Raw genomic sequence first — 24,380 nt, 5'->3', positions numbered from 1 at the left:
TGCTAGTTGTCTCAGGAATGCCCATACTACATGCCCTCTGGCATGCGGAGGGTTACCCCAGGTTGGGTAGGGGAGGGTGGGGTCAGCAACTGTGCTGGCTCCAGCAGCCTTACCCAGGGTTCTGGAAACTGGGGAAGCTGCAGCTGCGTCACTCCTGCAGCTTGGAGCCTGACCAGCAGCCAGAGCGTGGAGAGCCAGCCAGGCTCCGGTTTTGGGCAGCACGCAGTGCCTCCATGTGTGCCACCCTGCTTTTTTTGTGTGTGCGTTTTTTGACCCCCAGATCTCCAGGGGTCAAACACTCCCCCTCCCCACCTTGCAGCATGGGAAACACCTGAACGTTTAGCATGTGGCACCACAAAAGGGTCTGCAGCACCACATACTGCACAGCTGCATTCATCTGGACATGGCCTTAATCACCAACCCATTTGAAAGGCACTAATATATAGGAAATTGTATTGATTTGCAGTTTTCTTTTCCTGAAATATTTTAAGTATTTTAGAGAAGTCAGAAATTTAGGCCAGCTTTTTAAAAAAAGGTTGGATGTCTAACTGTAGGCTCCTCTGTCAGTATTTTAAAAACTTAAATATCATCTCTGCTGAGCACGTAGCAGCAACCTGTGAAGCCAGAGGCATTTAGGACCCATTTTACTAACTTTTTGTGGTTCTTGAACAGCCTGACTCTTCTCTGAATTGTTCTGCATAGAGCAGATTGAAAACCTGTAGTTCATAGGCCAGATCTGGCCTTCCAAGTGATTTAATTTGCCCTGTGAAGCCAGGATGTCTGTAGCAGTTTGGTAGCAACCAGGTCAGAAGCATATTGGCAGCAATTTGGCTGCTGGGGAAGCACCAGGAGAAGCCAAGTCACAAGCAGCAGCCTGCCTCCAACCAAGCTGCTCTATTTCATCCTGACACTCCTAACAGGTTGCAGACCTCTGGCCTAGAGATTTCTCTTTGTATTCTGCTGGGATTGGTTGGAGACATATTCAACAATGAAAAGAGGAACGTATGCAAGTATCTATGTCTACTCAAATGTCTATGCTTTGGATTTAGGGCAGTGGAATCTAAGCTCATTTCTCTAATATCAACAGAAAGCTTGAGAAAATTCTGTAATTTCTGTTGCCATGTTTCCACTGCTCCTCCCAGTATCCTATGGGAGAATTGGTCCCAGGAGTAAAGACTTATTTTTAAACATCGCCTGCAGATGTGGATCACCACAGAACCTTTGTGGAAGGGTATCATTGTAGTTATTAGGGAATAGGAATAAACTGCATCCCTTCTTCTGCACCCTCCCCTCTGCTCATGGAGGTGGGAGGTAAGCATGGGGTCTTCTGGTCATTAAACACAGGTATTTTAAACTGAGATTTTTTCTAAAAAAGTCTGTATACAGGCAGTCCTCGGATTTATGACACAATTGGTTCCTGAAAACCACGTCTGAAGTTGAAACGTTGTAACTCGGAACCAATTTTCTCATAAGAAACAATGTTATAAATGGGGGATTGGTTCCTGAACCAGGGCCCGATACCCAATTTTCACCAAAAATACCCCAGAATGTTGTACTCGGTCAATTATACATGAGTAATATAGCTACATTAATGTAATTATATTGTAAATAGCAATCATATTGATTTGGAAGGTCTTCTTTGAGGTGACTTGGCTGGACTTTTTGAAGGGTTCTTGGCTGGACATTTTGAAGGGTGCTTAACTGGAGTCTTCTCAGGAGTCTTGGCTGCAGGTTTTTCTGGAGTCTTGTCTGCTTTCTTAAAGAAAGCGTCCAAGGAAGTTTGGACAGATGTTCTCCAGGGAGATGAGCGACACAGTGAACTTGTTTGCTGGCATGGTATTGCATCAGATCAAGCATTGTAAGTTGAAACTGGTGTTTGTAAAGTTGAAACAGGGTGTCAATTTATAAACATTGTAAATGCGAAACATTGTAACTCGCAACGTTGTAAGTTGAGGACTGCCTGTATTTAACGAATTGTACATGGTCCACAGCTAGTATATTTGGAGCCCTTTCTAAAGGGGAATGTTTCAAAAGGACAGCTGCTGTTACGTTCTAATTGTTATGTGTGAACAAGCTGAGAGATTTAAATGCAACTCCCCCCCCCCCCCTCCAATTTTAAAATTCCTACATCCAGGGTTAAAGTTGTAGCAATTTTGCTGTATTTGAATTTTTCTCAGCTTGCTTACACATAACAATTAGAATGTAACGGCTGCTACCCTTTTGAAATATTCTCCTTTAGAAATGGCTCTAAATTTGTGTCCACACCCACTGTTCTTGCATTTCACTTGTTCATTTTGGACAATAAAATTAGATTAGTCACTTTAATCTTCTTATCCTCATGCAGTGCTACTGTGTTCTTGTTTTATTTCTAAATCAATAGGGAAATGTTTCATCTCCCATTTTCCCTCACTTTCAATTCTTTTCCTTTGATCCCAAAGCCACTAAAAATTAAAAAGAAAAAAAGATAGGAAAAAACCTTGAATTGGAAGTGTTTTCTTGTAAATAGCTCTTCCTTTGTTTTAAAATAAAAAAACCCTAAAGTGCTCATCTAAAACCACTCAATATTGCTCTTTTAAAGAAGAATGTAGGGAACAAGTGACCAGATCTTTTTTTCTTGACCCGAGCAAGGAAATTGAGAAGTATTGTATTTTGAATCAAGAGGTTGTCAAAGACCTTCTCATGTATCCCTTAGGCTCTCCTTTTTCATCATGTGGTCACTTAAAAGGCAGTGCTCTTAAACGCTATTTCCTTTCCCAGCACTTTTACTTTTCCTTATTACTTTGTTTCCCAAAATGTTTAATTCCGTCCCAAGATTAGAGTATGGGTCCAGCTGATGTAATAACTTGTAGCGTGTAATGTTGGAATGGTATTGTAGCTATGGTGGTCCAGGAAGTATGGAAGAGTAAAGGGTTTTTATGGGTGATCTATTTTATTGGACCACTTGCATGGTTGGGATAGGGACAGACTTAGACAAGCTTTCAGATGCAAAGGATTCTTCATCACACCTCATAAATAAGCTTCATATTTGAAAGCTTATATAAGTCGATCCCAAACATGCAGCTGGTCCAATAAAGGATATCACCCACAAACATCCTTGCCTCTTGCATAAGTTGTAGCATGACATCTTCCCAGCTGAGTTAGAATGGACTGTTGTACTAAGAACAGATTCATTCCTATTAGAAAATGATTGAACCTGGCAGAACACTGAAGGTGTTCAGGACAGTGCATTTCCAAAAGGCATTTTCTTTTAGTTTTCTAAATAGGGTTGAGATTTAAAGCTCGATTGTCCTTAAACTATGGTAAGAAGGAAACAAGGGGATTGCTTAATATTAGCACTGATATTAAGGAAAGCAAAGATTTCAAGGAGTACAAAAGCTCTGGTATTTTACACACAGATAAGATCATTCCTCTAACATAAACAGAAACAAACCTGTGAAAATTCTTCAGTTTCTCATTGTACTACTTCACAGAATCTCCTGTGGAAGAATTGGTCCAATGAGTAAAGATTATATTTTTAAAAAAATTATCCTATATTTATGCCACTTGAAATAGGCAGTGCAAGATTAAAGGGGGACTCTTGCCATTGTCTTGCATATTATATTTAAATGCATGGCAAGTAGGATTTTTAAAAATATATTCTTTGTAGATTGTGGGAGATCTGAATAACTTCATGTTACCTGATATGGAAAAACATTTTTGTCACTGTATATCATTTCTTCCCCACATCCAGAATTCTCTGGGAGTTACTTAAACTATCTTCTCCAACTCAGATCAGAGTGTGAAATTGAAATAATGTGTTACATGAGCTGAGAGGCACTTTGGGACCAGGGCACAAATTAGAGCTGTCACAAACATTTTACAGTGGCTGCAGAAAATATAAGCGAACAGGATGCACTAAACATCCTTGAGCATGAGGGAAAATTAGTTTTATTACAGGAGCAGGTTGCTGAATGGTGACATTCATAAAAGCATCTCATTTTCCCTTTTCCTCTCATTTAATTTTTATTTTTAAAGAGACATACCATTAATTAAGCAGAGACTTTTTTTCTTTTGTCAAGCGAGAGAAGAATTTCATAGTACGTTAGTCCCAAATGATTGCCAAATATGCATCTCTCAGTTTTATGAGCATTTAAAAATGTGTTGCTCAGCCTCCATGATGACAAGGAAGAAGCAAAGGTTGCAGGTGGTAGCTTGTTTGCTCAGTTTAGCACATAACAATTTTCTTTAATGGTATTTTTAATTGCTGAATATTATGGGATTTTATATACATGGTAAAACTGCAAACTTAGGTGTCTGTACATCACAGAAGTTTTTTGTATGTTGGGTTCTTTAAATTACAAATGTAAATATTTCTGAATACACACATACAAATATTTTATTTGATTTTGAATTTTAATCTTGCATCATTTTCAGAATTGCTCTTTAACTGTGATGGATTTAAACATAAATAGGCTTAAAATACTGAAATGCATGAAGCTTAAACTATAATCTTAATATACTTCTATTTGGCCCAACATAGGTTTTTGTGTGTCAGAAATGTTAGCAGTATTTTCTTCATTCGATGTTCAAATGACATTCTTAGATTTAGCAGGAGTATAAAGCATTATAAAGAAAAAGAAAATTCAAATAATTGGGAAATTAAATAATAAAATAGCTGCATTGTATCTGTGAAAGCATTTAACCAGTTTGTGAGTGAATTGTCCTATTATATGCCCCTAGTTTGGGTGCTAGAATATTTTATTTTATTTTGTTCTTTCAGTGCTATAGTATGCAAAGCACCCATCATGCTCACTGGGCAAGCAGCAGAGCAGTAGTGGTACAATCAGTAGGAAAAGCTTCATCCTAAATACATTAGTTTCACTTTCATCCATTGTATATAATGGCTGAAAAGGCTTAGCATAATATTAAGTCCTGTGGTTTCATTAATAGTAGAAATAATAGTAGCAGTAAGTGGCTCAGACTAATAAGCAGTGGGAGTAAGGGAGAGATGTCTTGTGTATAGCAGAGCATCATTCGGTTTTTCAGTCCGCATACTACATAATCAACACAGGTTGATTGTCAGCAGGTAGATATTGCTGACTCCACAGTGTCTCAGCTTGTCAGTTTGTATTGTGTACCCTGCCTGTTGGAGAAGCTCGTTATTCCACAGAGACGACTGCTATTATATGCCTAATGGAACTTTCCTGTCTCTTTGCTGCTAGATGTGTGTAAACCATGATTAAGATAAAGGAATAGCAATAGAATCTGAGGGTGTAGATGTGCTCAACTAGCTGTGATGTTTTCCTTAACATAAAATTTATTTACTGGTTTGCTGTTTACAAGGTGGTGGTCAAATACTGTAAAGGCTCTTTCTTGTAGTCTATAGGTAATGCATAAATGAAGAGAAATTAATTCTGTACAAGAAAATGACCATCTTTCTATGCCCTGACTGCAGAATTGCCTTGTTAATTGTTATCTGAAAATAATTTCAAGAGTAGAGGTGGTTAGAGAGAGGGGAGGGGTAGTTAGCCATATTAGTTCGAAGTTAGGGTAGAGATGCACTTTATAAACTAAATCAGAGCTGCATAAGCTTTCATGAGCTTGCATCAGATATGGTGAAAGGACTTGCACAGAGCAGTCTACCCAAAAAAGAAAGCAACTTGAATACAAAAGACAGGGAGGGAATGGTGGGGAGTAAGGAAGGGGGGCAATGCTGGGAGAAGCAGACAGTTAGTAAACCTATGGGGGCAGAGTAGTGCAGGACAACACAGCTTGCAGTGCCAGGGGAGCTGGCAGCTCATAGTGCCATTGGGCACAGTGCCAAGGGGGTGCCTTTGGGGAGCTACACATGAGGCAGGGTGCTGCTTTGCGTAAGAGCAGTGGGTGGGGGTGCCCTTCCCATCTACATGGTGTATCAGGGTGGGGAGCACATGCCCATTCACACATGTGGTGCAGTAGGTTGTAGGGGTGACACTGACCTGTACATGTGCAAACAAGGGGGGTGTGTAGCCCCTATCTTGTGTAAGTGCCACTGCTGTGCCTCTTAGGGCCTGTGGTTCCTGACCACTTAGAAGTTGGGCAACCCTATTTTCAAGAATTTTCCATTATTGCTTTTTTCTTTGATTTCTAGTCTTTTATGGGAGAAAATCTCTCTGTGTCAGTCTTTAGATAGCATCAAAGATGGTATTAAATTCTTTTTCGAAGGAAAAACCTGATGGTTTTGAACTGTTTTTGTTGAAGTCCATTCCTGTTTCCTTCAAGACAAATCAGGACAAACACAGCAGAAGGAAGAAAGGATAGAAAAAGAGTATGCAGCTTCCATCTTTGATCTTCACTTTTCCTTGCAATCTAGCTGTTAGGAAATTACAATTATGGCATATGGTCTTAATAGAGAGAGGTAGTTAGCTGTGTTAGTCTGAAGTCAGTCAGAAAGCAGCGTTGATGTACCCATCTACTATCTGTCAGACAGACAGGACGATTACTACATATAAGAATGAATGAACGCTAATCTGACAAAAGCTGCAGAAAGACACGAAAGCTCCCTGGAACACTTCAGCCTCCCTGGACACACTATTGCTGAGCTCAGGATTGCTGTTCTCAGGCAGAAAAATTTTAAACAGTTTAAACGGGAATTGCAGAACAAGAAATCATCCACAGTCTGCACTGCATTAAGGATGATTTAAACATGGATTGCAGATTTTTATCCCATTACTTGGATCATCTTTTGTAACCTCTTTTTTCCTGTGGGTTCTTTGCTTGTATGTCACTCACAGTGTTCCTCTTTCCACGGACCCTGTTGTTCCTTCCTGTTGTTTCTAACCACTCACTCCACTTTATACTTTACTCTGTTCTGCCCTTTCACAGCTTCTGATGAAGGCAAAGTGCAGACATTACAGTTTTTCCAGTTTAGGTGGTTGGAAACTGGTCTATATCTGTAACAGAACAGAAGTTTGGAGCACATAGACTGGTTTAAAAATGGTGGATCCCATTCTAAGATAGACCTGAATCAATGATGTTTCAGACTCAACCAATTTAGGTTAAAGCAGTCTGTCAAACCTCAGTACCCCATCCCCTAAGTTGAACCTAAGTTCAATTTAGGTCGCTGTCTGCCGGCAATCCGGGGGATTTTGCAGCCCCCTCCTTTTCCCCCCCACCATTATCATCCCCTTGCAAGGAGATGGGCTAGTATTTGCCAGGTGTTCAGCTGCTATGGGCTGTCACAGACACAGATGGGTGGGAGGCAGGGGAAGCTTGCACCAGCAGAAGGGACATGAGAGCTTAGAAGAAAGGACCGGACCCTTGGAACCTGATCCTTCTATAGAGCTGGGGTAATTTTTTAATGCATCTATCATGTTCAGTGTGGTAGCGCCTAGGGGAAAGTGGGGCCCTGTTATGCTAGGTATTGTATAAATACTGAATAAGAGTCAATCTCTGTCCTATTTACAGTTTAAATAAACCAGACAAGTATAGGTGGAGACAGATAAAAAGTATGTACTAACAGAATGACCAAAGTAGTGGTAGGGAACATCATGATGTTAGTTCTATGATATTTTTAGTTTAGCTGCTTAAATTCTTTCACAGGGTTTGTGTGTGCAGGTGTTAACTAGCTGGAAAGAGAAAAAAGGGAGTTGATGGAAAGGATTGTAGCAGACAGCCACTTAGTATAGGAGAGATGTCAGTCCCTGCTTGAACTAATTTTTGCAACTGTCATGCCAGCTTCACTCTGTGTATAGCTCCTCCATTATAGTTTCTTCACCAAAATCCAGCTGTTGAGGCTGCAGTAGGGGATACTCCTAGACTCCTAGTGCTGCCAAAATAGAGTTGTTGGCCATTAGGCATACCCCCCCACCCCCAAGCCCCTGCTGTCATCATGGACCCTTCCCCTTGTCCAGCTCTAGGGCTTCCATGAGTGCCCCAGAGGGGGTCACCATGGCATGCCTGGCAGCCTGGCTGGAGGTGGCAAGGGGGGAATGTGCCATAGTGATCCTTTCTGGGGCTCTCCTGGAGGCCTAGGGTGGTTACAGGGGAGGGTCTGCAGTGACAGCAGGGGGTTGGGAGGTGTATGCCTGACATCCAGTCAGGGATGGCCCCTGCTTGGCTGTCCTTGGCAATCTCTAGCATGCTGGGAGGCGTGCAGGAGCACCCCCACCCCAACCTTTTGGCTTCAGCCCGTGCAGGCACTTGCCTGCCCCACTCCCCCCCACAAGGGTGGACATGTGTTCCATTTGCTTCCAATCCAATCTGTACAATTTAGAGAAACCCTCATAGATTGGATCGATTCTGCCTCGGGCTTTTTGAATATCTGTATGTAGCTGAAGTGGTCTTGGGTTCACAAAAGCTTTTGCTCTTTCTCTCTATATATCTTATTTAATTAATCTATAAAAGTGTCCCCTTTGGATAAAGACTCAACTTGTGCAACGTTTTTGAAAATAAAGATACAGTTTTGGAGGGGGACTCTGGATAGATCTGTAGGCAGAACAGAAAGAAAGGAAGAAGATGAAGTCAATACTTCTATCTAGATGATCTAACTCTTGAAAATGTGAAACTAGGAATCCTGCTGCCACTCCCTCCCTAGTGTGCGGTTTTCCTTTCCCCACCATCCTCTTATTCCTTCCCGTGTTATTTCTTCCTCTTCTTCTTCTTTTATACTTTTCTTTTTCCCTTGCCAAGACAACTTTACCTTTCCTTTTGCAGCAGTTATGTAAGAAACCGTGCTTAAGTAGCAGCTCAATGCTGATAAAAGGTTTGCTGTAGTCTCAGAGTGACGATTAAAGCTGTATAGAAGGCAAGGTAGATACGCACCTTTATAGACTGAAGTGTCTTTATACGACTGTATAATAAAGGAAAATTGTACAGAATGGCAGACAGCTTTAATATCTCTGTTTAGTGAAATAAACGTCATAACTCAAAAAGAAGTAGAGCTTCATGAATAACTGAAGTCATCATATGAAGGTGTTTATTAGACTGGGCCAGTTTTGAAGTCTTAAAGAACTTAGATGGTTGTAACTAGTCATGTTTTCACAGAATCCAACTTTTCAAAGCAGCTCCAAAAATGTGTCACAAATAACTATGGCATGGATTTAGAAGATGTAGAAATCATTGAAATCAATGAGAGGAAGAATAACAAATTGTAATCAGGAGTCATATTGAGAACATGTTTTAATTAAAAAAAAAAAAAACAACAAAGCAAAGTATATTTGGTCTGAGTTGCTTATTTCCTAGAGGCAGGTTTTATATATAGCCTTGATTTAATCTAGTTCTAGTTCCCTTTCATTCTTTGTTATTCTTCAGGATCTCCCAGCTTCTTCATAACATGAGTAGATGAGGAAAGGACAGTATTGCATGTTATTTATTTTAAATATATAGTTTGAGATAAATATTGAGACCTAGCTTCCCTGGACATGAGCAAATAAAAGTCACAGCACCAAGTACCCATGGAAATCTAAAGGTAATAAATAAGAAGTAGAACAAACAGGATTGAACCCACTAAGCCCAAACTACCATTTGGCAGTAACACATTCACTTCAATGTGGCATTAGTGTTGTATTTCTAAATTCCTAGCACTTGGCTGCTGCTGTGTGTAGATGTAAACATCACTCAAATAACCTAAAATGTGTCCATCTGTGAGCACTGTCTGCTGAGAAATCTCAAAAAAGCCAAAAAAAGCCTCTCCTGAAGCCCTATTATTTTTTATAGTACATCACAAGCAGTGTTACTTAAAGAAAGAGTTATGGCTGAAAACATGTTTATAATATTTTATTTTCATATAAATATTAAAAAAAATAAGAGGAAGGAAAGAAATGAAAAACTATGAACAACCTTTTATTAAACTATGATTCTATCATAAATACAAACCACTTTCCAACTGAGAAATAAACAGTAGGTACAGATGAGCTCTTTTTTAAATGAGAAAGATTCAATTCATGCACTGTCTGTAAGCCAGAGGAATAACTTCATATTTCTAAACCAAACATTTTCAGTTTTCCATGACCTGTCTCTTTAAACAGGTTTTTTGTAATCTTTTCCTGCAGCTATTGCATCTTTTATTTTAAATCAGTGAAGATTTATAGTATGTAGAGGGTTATGGATTTTATGTGGCTAACATGGTGGTTATTAACTGGGATGTGCCAAGGCCCCCATCAAGCAGCAGCAGCAGCTAGGTAAAACTGCCCTGTCTACTCTTCCTGCTTTAGGTCTGTCTAATGACCTTAAAGCAGATGAGAGAACTGCCTCGGGCCACAGCTCTTCCTGGTCTGGCAGCACCCCCTTCTCTGACTCTCCTTCCAGGAGCAGAGGTGTGTGAAACAGTTCCACCTGTCCTTTGTGCCTCTCTTCTATTTCTGAGAGACACTGTGTAGGGGCAGATTGAGAAGGACTAGAGCATGAGTTTGCTCTCCTGCCTGCCTTAGGCTGATCAGAGAACCCTAATGCAGGAGGACCACGTACGCGTGCCACAGCCATTCCCTGTCTGGCTGTGCAGCAAGCATGTGGGGCAGTTTTACCTGAAGGCAGTAATACTCGGCTGAGAAGCACTGAAGTAAAATGAGCACACTGGTTCTCAACAGGGGATATTACCATATTCAAAAAAGTTGTGGAGGGATACCCTAAATCTGAAAAGGTTGAGAAACACTGAGTTAATGTATAGATAAAGTATAATTTTGGAATGTAAGCCATTTTAAGTGCATAGCCTTAGGAGTGAAGAAAACAACCCTGTACACTTACCTGAAATGTGCAGTTGTTAGAATTTGATGGAAACAAGGCTCATTAAGTAGACGACCCTTTCAGTGCTGCAGTTTTAGAAACTAACTAGCTTCCTTCACGTTAAAGGTTTCTTACAGTCATTGTGGATGTTAGAAGCCTTGAAAATGAGGAGATAGTGCCCTTAAGTTTCACAGCTACTGATGCAAGTGACATTTGTCATGCGATTGGTGCCCTGAAGCGTTCTACAGCCATTCCTTTATGGAAGTGCACAGCTACAGAGCACTTTAAAAGGGCCCAGTCCCACAATAATCTGAACCTTCATTATATGAGGGTTCAGGTGAAGGCACTCCGAAGTGGAGTGCCTTCATTAACGTGTCATCCCATGCTGGGAGCAGGGCTGGGAGTGAACTGCCCTGCTCCTGGCACTGTTTTCAGAATGGGATGGGGAGAAGGGAGGGGAGGGAGTTCCCTCTGGAGTTTGCCTAGCCTCCACTGGAAGGTGGGGAGGGTGGATTGGAGTCCCCCAGGGTGACAGGGGCTCCAATCCACCCACCTTACCTTCCAGCACTGGCTGGGCAAACTCAGACTGAGCTCTTTCTGCTCTCTTCCCCCCTCCCATTATGAAGACAGTGCTGGAGTTGAGAGGAGGGATGGGCAGGGCTAGGGGAGAGGGGCTACAGACTCACAGCCACTCTAAACTTCAGCTTGGTCCCTTAACTACCAGGGCCCAACAGTGAATGCCTGTTGGATCTGGGGGATCGCTGTAACTCATGGTGCTTGCTGTAAAGTGCCATGAGTTACAGTGGGGAGCTGCATTTCTAGAAGCATCCTAAGTATCTCCTGTCTTTTTCAAGGCTTCTGATAGCAGTCCTTTGGCAGCTGCTTCAGCTTCACTGTTTCTGGTGCAAAGAAAGGGAATATAATTAGGTACAAACTAGGCAGTTGCTGTTACAGTTGGTATGCAGTTAACCAGACTATAACTACATTAAGTAAATGGTAGGACTCAAAGTTGCTATGCACTTAAGTGCTTGATGCACTTAACTCATTTGCAAATAAGCAGTTTGTTGCAATGAAACCAATAGACAATAAGTTGAGACTGGAATTACATTATACAGTTATATAAATGATGCATCTATCTGTTACAGATAGAAGTGAAGTTTGCTGTAATAATTGCACCTGTTATCAATAGCAAGACCAAATCTGATTCTCTTTATGGAATTCCTGAAGTTCTCTTTTAATGAAGTCATAGGGAGCTCTGATCACATGTTTCTGTTGAACCTAGGGTCAAATTTTCAAAATGTCTGAGAGAGGTAGGAGCCAAAGTCTCTGAAAGTCAATAAGGTGTAGGCTCCTAAGGGCCAGATTTCCCAGGGTATTTAAGTGAGTATATGCATCATTAGGTACCTAAATAAGTTTGGAAATCTGGCTCTAAGTACCTAAGTCACTTTTGAAAATAGGAATTCAGATTCTGAATGATTTGATGCTTTATTTATTTTTTTTTTTATTTTCATGCCTAGTCTTATTTGGTTTTCAAATAAGACAAATATTGCACATTTTCATTTTGAGAGAGACTCAAGGAATAAAATTGTTGTACTGAGTGGAGTAGTACATGCATCATCACCTTGCTAGTTAAAATAGCTGAGATAATGGAGTATGAATTGAGACCTAGCAGGGAGACAGAACTGCCTTTTTAATATGCCTCATAGTAAAAAGAAAAATGAAAGGATACTGCAAGTGATTTAAAATCACATCTGGGAAAAATGATGTTTGCACAAAGACAGTTTTCTGTGTTTCTAAATGTCTCATGGGTTATTTCTTATTTTGCTAACATACGATTCATTTTGTGAATAGTAGGGGCTATTAACCAATAACATGGGTAAGCAAGTTGTGTTAAGAGTCACAGTTCATCCAGAGACAGATAGTTTGAAGCTAATGAGTGAAGGGGCATCAAAGAGGAGTATATTTAAATGTACAAAACTCTATCATAGTCCATTGTGTGATCTGAGCATTGATACCATAACCAATATACTTGATTCTTGGGCAAACTTTTTTCAAGATTCTGATGACAACAATTTTAAGTTCTGTATTTAAACTACTGTTTAACATTGGTGTTAAAAGTTCTATGTTGATATATAGATTGTATAAAAAACTGGACTGCTGCTCTTTAATGTAACAATACTAAACAGATGGAAACGGAATTATTGTAGGGGGGTTAAATTGTTTTTATCAGAATTTTTACATGTTATTTAGAACAGTTCAGTGTCTGATTTATGTTAATGTTTGATAGCTTTCCTAATAAAATAAATATAGATGAGTTTCTGACTTCGTGCTTTTTTCAATCTCATGCTCTTGTACAGACACAAATGACAAGTAAAACAGTTGAATGGTAATTCACTTCGTCTCAGGGTTCCTTTTATCTTTTCCATTCCTGTTCTCAGCCATAATGGGTAACATGTTCTGTGCCCCTATTCAGGTTGTCTACAGGATTTCTTAGGCTAGTTTTTACAGTACGCAAATACAAGGTTGAGGTTTTTGTCCCTCAATCAGTATGGGGGGAAAAAAGCACTGAGTCTTATACTCTCATACAAGGAAACCTCATTAAATACATCATCTGTCATAAAACTGCTGCCACAAGCAGCGTGAGTTCAGTAATGGAAACCAACTAGGTAGTTGATGAAATATAGCCAGCAGTGAGCATGACTATAAAACACATGGCCCATATTGAATAGGTTAGTGTAGTCCATCCAGATATACAGTAGTGTGCGTTGTACTCAGTTCCTCAGCGCCAAGTCTTTTTCAAATCATGGTGAGCCACAACATTGTATAACTTTTTTACTTCATCTTCATTCCCACTGCTAAGCTGTGCCTTTCTTTCTCAGTTCCAATGATTCCTGTTCCTTTACAAGACATTTAAGGCTGGTGAACAACACCAAATGGGGCCCCAAACAGTTCACCCCAAATAGAACCTATTTGTCGCCTCTGTCCTCAGCCTGTCCTTTATGATTAGGGTGGCCCCACCCTCCATGAGGTGGAGCTGGATCAAGTTGTCATGCACCTCATCTGCATATACATTTTTGGAGGATTGCAGGACTGGTGACAAGAAAACCTGGTTCGAGTCATGAGTGGGGGGCTAATTATCACATAGATTCTTTGTGGGGAAGATCTGGAGTACATACACATATTGAGCAGTGCTGAGCTATTAAGTCACCTTAGCTTGAAATGCTGGTGACTCTGCTGGGGTCCAGCTCACCGAACTATCTGCTAAATCTTGAACCTTTTGGCTTTGGCCTAATATTGTGCATTGTTTTTACTATATAGTAAGTAGATGCTAAAGTGCTCTTTAAAAGTGTTTATGGAGTTCCTGTGCTAAAACTTGCAGATTCAAGAAAGGTAAAATGCATCAGTTCAGGATTAACTACGTCTATGGGTACTGTATGTAAATTACAGGTATGTGTATTTCAAGGTCAGTGTTTTCAACCAAGTCAGTCCTAAAAACCTAATTTAATCTTCATTGCTACCAATAACCTGTCATATGGTTTTTGGATAGCTTAGTATAATTATTTGGTTTATAAATACATGGGTGAAAGCTGCAATAGAGAGCTCTATGCACTTTTAACTTATTTTTAAAAACTTTGTAGCATAAGAGCAGAACTTTCCTAAAACCATCAGTCAAAGATATCAAATCAAACATATACATAGGGATATTGTTTTTTAGTGTGCCTTAAAGGTCTAGGTAAAAACATCAACCTCTGTTTGCCTGGAAGGTCAAAAAATTTAGGCTGTCAGCAAATGCAGTTTTGACATTTCACAAGGATTAGGACTCCTCTGTCATAGGCACTGCTCTCAATAATAGTCAGAATTCATCACCTCCGAGCAGTAAGAATGCTTCTTTTCATAGATTTCATAGACATTAGGGCTGGAAGGGACCTCAGAAGGTCATCAAGTCCAGGCCCCTGCTCCAGGGGCAGGAAGTCAGAAGCGGCCATAGGAACCCAGCAAGATGAACATCCAAATTTCTGTTGAAGGCGTTCAGAGTAGGTGCTTGAACCACCTCTGATGGCAGGCTATTCCAGACCTTAGGGGCTCGGACAGTAAAGAAGTTCTTCCTTATGCCTAGCCTGAAACGGTCTTGCAGTAGTTTATAACTGTTCGACCTTGTCATCCCTTGGGGTGCTCTGGTGAACAAACATTCCCCCAGATCCTGGTGAACACCCCTTGTAAACTTATAGGTGGCCATCAGATCGCCCCTGAGCCTGTGCTTTTCCAGACTGAAAAGTCCTATAGCTCTCAGCCTCTCATCATAAGGTTGGTTTTCCTGACCTCTGATCATGCGCATGGCTCTTCTCTGGACTCTCTCAAACTTCTCCACATCGTTTTTGAATTGTGGAGCCCAAAACTGGACGCAGTACTCCAGCTGTGGCCTCACCAGGGCCGAGTACAAGGGGAGAATGACATCCTGGGATTTGCTTGAGAAGCATCTATGGATGCAAGCCAGCGTTTTGCTTGCTTTACTAGCTGCAGCATCACATTGAAGGCTCATGTTCATCTTGTGGTCAATCCTGACCCCCAAGTCCCTTTCATCCATAGTGCTAGTCAGCATAGCACTGCTGAGCCTATAAGCATGCTGCAGGTTTTTTCTCCCAAGGTTGATTGCCCCCCGGTCCTCAGGTGTGGATGCTTTACCCCAAAGTTTGGTATCATCGGCGAACTTGGCCAGTCTGCTACTGACTCCAGTGTCCACATCATTAATAAAGATGTTGAACAATATAGGTCCAAAGACAGAGCCTTGAGGAACCCCACTGGTCACAGGGCACCATGACAATTGACTTCTGTCAACCACCACCTTCTGGCTCCGACCACGGAGCCAGTTCCCCAGCCAGTGGATCGTAGTGGACCCGGAGCCACAGTTGGCCAGTTTTGCCAAGAGGTGATCATGGGATACTAGATCTTAGGCTTTTTAAGGTTGAGATATACGACATCAATCTCCTCTCCCTTGTCCTGGTGATAGGTCACCTGGTTGTAAAAGGAAATGAGACTGGTCAAGAAAGACCTACCCACAACAAACCCGTGCTGATTATCCCTCAGCATGTTGCCATTGGCCAGTCTGTTAAGAATGGCCTCTTCGATAATCTTTTCCAAGATCTTTCCCTGGGTAGAGATCAGGCTGATGGGCCTGTAATTTGTTGGATCCACTTTTCTCCCCTTCTTGAAGATAGGCACCACATTGGCCTTCTTCCAACCCTCGGGCACTTCACCAGAGTGCCAGGAGTTCTCAATCTGTGCCAGGGGCTGAGCTATGATGCTAGCCAGCTCCTTGAGTATTCTGGAGTGTAGATTGTCAGGGCCAGCTGACTTGAAGGTGTCCAGCCTTTCAAGGTGTTCCTTTATGAAGTCAGCATTGATGGAGGGCCAGGAATCACCCTCACCTGGGCGTCCCTGTCCTGTGATTGGCAGGGGCGTCCCATGGGACTTGTGAAAGACGGACACAAAGTACCTATTTAGTAAGTTGGCTTTTTCCTGGGTGTCGGTCGTCAGTTGTCCCTTCTGGTTTAGCAGCGGTCCAATGTTGCCCTTGCTTTTCCTCTGGCTCCCCACATATCTAAAAAAGGACTTTTTATTGTCCTTGATACTTGTAGCCAGTTGGAGTTTTGTTGCAGTGTTGGCTTTCCTGGTTCACTCCCTGCAGGTCCGGACCAGTGCAGTATATTCCTCCTTGGAGGTGGATCCTGTCCTCCATCCTTTGTCCTCCATTCTTTTTAGACGCAGGAGGTCCACTAGTTCTTTGTTGAGCCAAGGGGGCTGCTGTGCCATTTTGCTGCCTTTCCTCCGAGATGGAATAACTTTGCTTGTGCATCTAGGATCGCTCCCTTGAGGAGCAACCATTCTTCCTGGACTCCCCTCCCTTTGGGGTTGTGGTCCCTTAGGGCCTCACCAACAAGCCTCCTGAGCTTGTCAAAGTCAGCCCTCCTGAAGTCGAGGACCTCTGTACTACTGACTGACTTGCCAGCTTTTTGGCAGATGATGAAGGTGATCAGCTCGTGGTCACTGTCACCTAGCTTCCCTTCAATCGTTAGGTTGCTGATTAGGTCATCCCCGGTTGTCAGTGCCAGGTCGAGCAGCGCTTTACCTCTTGTTGGTCCGTAGACTTCTTGTGTCAGATAGAGCTCATCCACACACGTGAAGAAGTTTTGTGTTCGGATTTGGCTGAGTGCTCTTCCCACAAGATGTCTGGGTAGTTGAAGTCTCCCATGACAACCATGGACCGGGAGCGTGTGGCCTCAGCCAGTTACCTGGCGAACTCCTGGTCAAGCTCTTGATTCTGAGAGGGAGGTCTGTAGTAAACTCCCACCATTGTATCCCCTGTGCCGTGTTTCCCACAGATTTTAATCCAGAGGGTCTCCAGTCATCCACCCTGGGCACCAGTGTCAGCTTGCAGGGATGCGTAGCTCTCCTTGACATAAAGAGCTACACCCCCGCCCCTTATTTCCACTCAGTTCCCTCCTTTACAGGGTATAGCCATCTATACCCATGGTCCAGTCATGGGTGGAGTCCCACCAGGTCTCCGTTATCCCTATGACATTGTAATTATTTGCGTTGAGCAGGAGGACAAGTTCCTCCTGTTTATTCCCCAAGCTCCTGGAATTCGTGTACAGGCAGGCAAGTGTCCCCTTGGGGGCCCTTGCCTTGCCTACAGATCATTCCAGGGCGGGGGCAGGGGTGGGCTCCCTTAAGTGCCTTGGCCTGCTGGCTTTGCAAGGTTTGCTCAGCAGGCCAGCAGTGGCAGTAGTCCCCCCAGCAAGCTTAGTTTTAAAGCCCGGTGGAGCAGGTTAGCCAGTCTGGCTCAGAAGAGCCTCCTCCTCACCAGAGAGAGGTGGAGGCCGTCCCTTCCCAGCAGCTCGCTGTCTCTCTCACCAAAGAGTGAACTGTGGTCATGGAAGCCAAAGCCTTCCCAATGACACCAGTTCCAGTCTTTGGTTCACTTTTCTCATTGTTTACAATGCTATAAACATTTGACAATTTCCCAGCTTGAATATTTAGGATTTTGTTAAGATGCCTCTCTTTCTAACTTGTGAATTAAAGCCAGTGACTGAGCAAAGGGCAGAAGTCCTACTTTTCCTTGATGAAAGGGCTCTGTGAAGAAGGTTGTGAAAAAAGACCTGAGAGTATGCCTAAAAGGCAGGCAGATGAATGAATGAAGAGGGAGGAGGTTGTAGCAGTGTTGATCTAAGGACATCAGCAGACAGGGTTCTTTGGGTAAATCTGATTTACTCAAAGAACCTTGTCTGCCTATGAAGAGGGAGTAAGTAGTTTAGACTGTGATATAGAGCCTGTTGATGAATATAATTTGAAGATGGTCAATAGGAATGTCTTGAAATACCTGATGTAGAAAGAAATCCTGCTGGAAAAAGAACTGGGTATAGTTTGTGGTCAGACTGCACGTGTCCATTGTCTGGACCTCAGGCTGATGCTAGCTAAAGAGGGAAGGCATGAGTTTTTGTGGGTTGAGGAATCACCATGGGATATTGTTACCCTTTGAAGTGAGAAGAAAGACGATCTTTGTGGGAGGGCCTTAAGTGGAACCTTCTCCAAGCTGTGGCCATTAGAGCACTTCCTTCTACCTCCCCCCACAGTATTGAGAGAGCACCTATAAAAGGGGTATAGCACCTTCCTCTGCCTCAGTTCCTTCTAGTCGCAGCATTAGACATGGAATTTGCATGAGTGGTCACTGAAAATGGAGGTGATGCACAAGAACTTCAACCTCTGGGTCCATCCAGATTAAGATCTAGTTACTGCTAGTGGAAACAGAGGAGTCATCTGTTTTGTTCAAGGGAAAAAGAACATGAATACTCATCGCATGATCATCAACTTTGTATATACAGCACAGCACATGAGGAATGAGGAATGTTCAGAAGCTTTCATCATTAAAATAAAGTAATATGTAAAAATCTCTTTATTGCAGGAAGTAAAATGAAAAGTTGCAAATTGCCACATTTCAGTTTTTAAGAATTTATGCTTTTTAATGAAAGGGCTGATTTCAACTATAATTTAAAAAGTGCATCTGCTACAAAATGAAATTATGGTCATTTTTTTCACTATATGCTGTTCTGGAAGAGTTGTTCATTCCTACAAACGAAGCAGACACTATACTTTTTTTTCTTAAGATAGTGATTAGTCTTGAATACCTAAATAATTGGTACTGCATATTTGCTGTCACCCTCAATTAGCTTAGATTAGTTTAGCCATTTTGGTTAGTAGGCAATGGCTGAATATGATAAATGACACAAAATGCACATCAGCAGTTACAACCCTTAAGTGGTGTTATTTCACTAAAAATTAAGAAAGCTCATTATGAGCAGATTTGAAAATAAGTACCCCACTGCAGGACTCATTCAGTCTCAAATATGCTGCTTTCAGTAGCTACATGCTAGCTCTGGAATAAAATAATTTTGAAGAGGTTTCTTGTAGATTAAGGTTTTAAAGAGGAGGAAAGGAGTTGAGTCAGCACTGTTGGTTACATTTTCTCAGTCATTCTTTGCTTTACTTGCTGTGTTATTTCTAACAGTGATTGAATCCAAAATTGTTACTGTGGGTTAGCAGTTTGCTGACCCACATAGTTTCTGGATTATTTCTCTTAACAATCACCCCAGAGAAGTACTGAAATAGAGAAATGGAAGGAATTACAGCAGTCATGGCCTAACTGAGTACTTCCCATAGGATCACTGAATAGATCCTGCTGGCAAAGATTCAGTGAAACTGTTACAATGTGGATATTGGCACTGAAATTAACTGATGTCTATTCTTCACAATTAGGGCAAGAGAATTGATATCTGACAATGCATTTGTTCAGTGCACCTTTGTAGAATGGTACAACATAAGCCTTATGTCTTGCAAATGTAATATACATGTGTTGTGGCACTTCAGTGAAACACCATTTACCCTGTTGGCAGGTTACTGATATGGTTTTAATTAGCCAGCTTTCATCAGACTTTAGATGAAGTATAAAAATCCTTATCTGAAACATCCTAACAGATTAGTTTTTTCTTTTACTTTCCTGTGGTGCTATAAAAAATGACAAGGATTGTGATTCATCCAAGATGAAATTGATCTCTTTCTAGTGGCTAGCAGGTAATACTTGTTTTGAGTTCAAGTTTCGGAAATTTCCCAAGGACATTTATTTTGGTTCCTGGAACTTGTTCTTGTTTGTTAGTTTGAACTGCATGAAAAGGCTGTGTTATATTCTGTAGAGAAAGTCAAACTGAGTTTTAAAGCCAACCTCTGAGAATGTGTGCTTGAATATACCTGTAGCATGGACTTTTTTTGATGCCCAAAAGAGTATCTGACAGTGTATTCAGTGAACCTTTGTAGGACAGTACAACAGAAGCCGGTGGGTCTTCCTTGAGATAATGAAAAGGGTATGTTCAGGAGTGCTTCATCTGGCCAGAATCTATACAGCTAACCTCATTTTTAAAGGTGTGGAAAGGTCCCAAAATGTCTTTGTACAAGCAAGAGAATTATATGGACCTCTGAAAGCTTCCTGAATCTAAGAGTGCAGTGGATGCTATGTCAGTCAATGTTTTTAAATAAAGTTCATGTGTCTACAAACATCCAACCTGTGGAGCTGTTCCATCTGGTCCACTAGCCTACCAGTGGGCCAGAGAATTTTGGGCTGTGGCTAGTGGTGAGCATGGCCTGCTGCAGAATCTGTTGCCTAGGGGCCTGAGTGAATATAGCCATTGGTGGTAGGGGAGTGAGTTAGGGCTGTGCAAGACTGCCTGGCCCGCTGCTGCTTGCACCCCTCCACCACAGCAAGTACATGCCTGGCCTGCTGCTGCTTGTATCACTGCCATGTGGTGGCCACTGTAGTGGCCACAACTATGACCTGAGGCCCTGGGCTGAATCTGGAGTATTCCTCAGGCCCATGAGGAGCCACTTAGTGTGGGTTTGACACCCCTGATGTACAAGATCCATTTTTTGCTGCTACAACTTTAAGCTCTGTTTCCCCTGTGAAATGTGTTGAGTTTTCATTGGCAGGCAAGGTTCTTTGGGTAGTTTTGAAATCTTTTATTAGACCAACTGAGTAGTTGGAAAAAAGTTCTTAGCAAGTAATTAGGTTGTAGCCGTGTTGGTCTAAGGACATAGGCAGACAAGGTTCCTTGGGTGAATTTGATATCTTTTATTAGACCAACCCAAATGGTTGGAGAATAGTTATTAAGCAAGCTTTGGGGTTCAAAAACCCTTCGTCAGGCTAAGGAAGTTTCAGCAGTTGGTGTGTGCTCTTCCTGGATGGAATGAAAAGTAAAGAAGCCAGGGGCTGGGCTGGGGAGTCAGTTGCCAGGCAGATTATAATGCATCAAAAATCCAATGTCTATGTTTAGTCCATGATCTGTTCCTTGGGTGAATTTGATATCTTCTATTAGACCAACCCAAATAGTTGGAGAAAAGTTATTAAGCAAGCTTTCGGGTTCAAAAACCCTTCGTCAGGCTCAGGAAGCTGCAGCAGTTGGTGTGTGCTCTTCCTGGATGGAATGAAAAGTAAAGAAGCCAGGGGCTGGGCTGGGGAGTGGTGGGGGTGGAGATGTGTTGGCAGGTTTTGCATTTCTTGTCCTGGCACAGTCTGGATCCTTTTGGTGTGTTCTGGGCTTGAGGAAGTTTGCTTCTGGTGATGAGGTTGTCGAGGTTCAGTGCTTGTTTAAAGGCTAGAATGGGTGGCTCTGGGAAGATCTTTTTAAGAATAGGGTCTCTGTCTAGCATGGGTTGCAATTTTTTGAGGATTTTCCATATAGGTTCAAGGGAGGGCCCTTATTATTTATTTATTTTCAACAACTGAGCACCAGAATGAACGCACACCGGAAATCCATCAAAGACAGAAATACCCAATTACCGGTGGGGGCACATTTCTCACAGGAGGGCCACTCTCTCTCCAACCCCTCAGTCCTGATCCTTAAGGGAAACTTACACAACACTTCCCAGAGACGAGCCTATGAGCTCCATTTCATCAACCTCCTGGATACTAGAGATCATGGACTAAACATAGACATTGGATTTTTGATGCATTATAATCTGCCTGGCAACTGACTCCCCAGCCCAGCCCCTGGCTTCTTTACTTTTCATTCCATCCAGGAAGAGCACACACCAACTGCTGAAACTTCCTTAGCCTGACGAAGGGTTTTTGAACCCCAAAGCTTGCTTAATAACTATTCTCCAACCATTTGGGTTGGTCTAATAAAAGATATCAAATTCACCCAAGGAACCTTGTCTGCCTTAGCAAGTAAAGCTTTCATCATCCTTTTTGGTTAGATCTCATATTTTCTCTTAGGGAGAATACCTTGCCTCTAACTTTTTACAGCAAAATTCCTCTCTGGATGGGTTGGAGACGAGACATTCCCTCTCTATCACTATTAAACCATAGGATCTTCCTGCTACCCATAAAGTATTTGAATACCCTAGATTACTATGACCCCATTTAAAATGAAATGAGTTCCAGCACTTACTTTTAATTCCTCATCTCTCCTATGGTGCCATCTGGTCTGGCTCTTCTCATGTGATACAGCACACTCTGGATAGCATGTTCAGTTTCTATCCTCACTTAAATGTCATGATTTATTTTATTTGCACTTCTGTATGTTTTCAATTTGAAATTATACCTACACTGTCCAATTTCTCTACTTTTCACAAATTGCTGTAACGATTCTTCCCTCTTCCACACATCACCTCTTCCTTCCATACCTCAGTCTCTTATCCCCTAGAACCACTTGAACTGTTTTCTCTCTTTCCTCATACTCATCTCATTCTTTTTTCTTCACACCAAAACATCACCTACTATCCTCCCATTCTGCACAGCTTCTAGTCTCTTTTCTGAGATTTGTCTCCCATCTTACCTGTCTTCATTGCTCTACAATCTGTGTTTTTCTTTCTCCACATTCCCCAGCCAGTCAGTAAATTTATCCCAAACCAATGCACTTTCTTCATTGTTTCTAATACTTTATTGTGTTCCTATTATACTGATATGTTCCTCCTATCCAAGTCATCCAGCCTCTCTTCCACTTCTAAACTCACTTATTTTCATAAATAGGGATCCTAGAAATCTGTTTGCCATGAAAAAATGTGGAATTTGCATTTTTACAGAAAATCTTTAGAATTGCTAGAAAAAATGTATTCGAAAATAAAATGCTAGCTTCCCAGTGGGAACCAGTGGTTCTCACAGCTGCTGTGACAGGCCACTCAAAGAAGATGCCAGCACACAGGGAAAAAGCCAAGATGGTGCATTTCTCCCCCCCTCGGTTGCTGATTGGCCGAGAGGGATGTCCATCATTTAGCCCTGCCCCTCTCCAGCAATCAGAGGTAAAGGGTGGGGCCATGTGAAGGGCAGCCCTCTTAGCCAGTCAGTGGTGAGGGGTGGAGCCACCACTGGGGCCCTTCAGCCAATCATTGTTGTGAGGGGTATGGAGACTCACCAAGGAAAAAAATGGATTTTTATGGTATTTTATTGGAGAACTTTGGGATTTTTATCATGGAAAACTCCCTTCCCTGTTCATCACTATGCCTATACTATCTCCTCTCCTTTTCCAGTCTCCTCCCTTCCATTTCTTTCTGATGTCCTCAGTTTCTTATCCTTTTCATAATACATTTCTCACTTCTCTTTTGTAGACACCTAATTCTTATCTCCTTCTCTTCAATGACCCATTTATATTTTTTTAAATGGTGTGAGTATTGAATGGAGTGCTTCACACTTTTTTCAAGAAGCACAATGAATAACATCTGTGATTCATTCATTTCCATTTCCCATCTCTGTTAGAAGATTCCCATACCCTATGATTTTGGTTAATAAATGTATTTTGCACAATTAATTTGTGTCTACCAATGTTACCAAGAAATATACTGTGCACAAAGGTTTGCTCTTTACAGTCGTCTTGTTTAGTGAAGTATATGTTGAAAGATAAACATCAAGTAGGAATTTCAAATGGAATTCTCTTATTGTACAACATTATCTTTTTAAAATTGGATTACGGCAAGGTTCTTTATTGCAACATAAATTCACAATGTAATTATCACAATACTTGCGTCTTAGAGGTATTAGGGCTATTCAGGCTAAGTGGCAGTCTAAATTCACTTCATGTTTTGATAGGCATGAACAAATCATGAGAGCAAATTTCTGGATGCTATATACCTACCTTAATGGCTTTTGTAATTATTCCATTTTTGCTTTTCCTTTCGTGGGTGGAAAGCCCGCATTTTGAGCTTTCATTCCTAGAACTTACCTATATTTTAGAAAATTTAGCTAAGTTTTCTGAATTAATGTAGGAAGCTCATAATGATGAAGAAAAATGAAATGTTGAAGAACACTGTGCCCACTATAACAAAAGCACATTAAACATTCTTGTGACACTAAAGTAATCAGCTTCTGTTCTGCTTGCCTCACTTAAATATTTACTGTAGATTATTGTAAACCTAGTTTCCCCACAGCCTTGGATTCACCTGATAAGGAGTCTTTAGACTTTAAAGGTCTCATTTTTAAAGGTGTGGACAACTCATTGCTCCCATTAAAGCCAATAAGTATTCATCTAATACCTCATCCTTTCAGGGTTGTTACTTTTAGGTAATTGACCATGTTCTCCCATATTTGTGCATTTAATTTATTTGATGTTACCTACAGCACTGACTTGATGTTATCTTACTCTGTCATTTCTCATCTGGTTTGA

The 24,380-nt window shown here is 41.5% G+C and overlaps 1 protein-coding gene across 4 annotated transcripts in view; it reads left to right on the top strand.

Annotated features, from left to right (window-relative positions):
• Window positions 1-24,380, top strand: part of ADARB1 (adenosine deaminase, RNA specific B1) — a 177,475-nt gene that overhangs the window by 84,552 nt on the left and 68,543 nt on the right. The gene's annotated exons all lie outside the window — the stretch shown is intronic.

This window comes from Alligator sinensis, unplaced genomic scaffold (genome assembly GCF_000455745.1).
Source record: "Alligator sinensis unplaced genomic scaffold, ASM45574v1 scaffold566_1, whole genome shotgun sequence".
In the NCBI taxonomy this organism is placed as follows: domain Eukaryota; kingdom Metazoa; phylum Chordata; order Crocodylia; family Alligatoridae; genus Alligator; species Alligator sinensis.
This window is presented reverse-complemented; position numbering and strand designations above follow the sequence as displayed.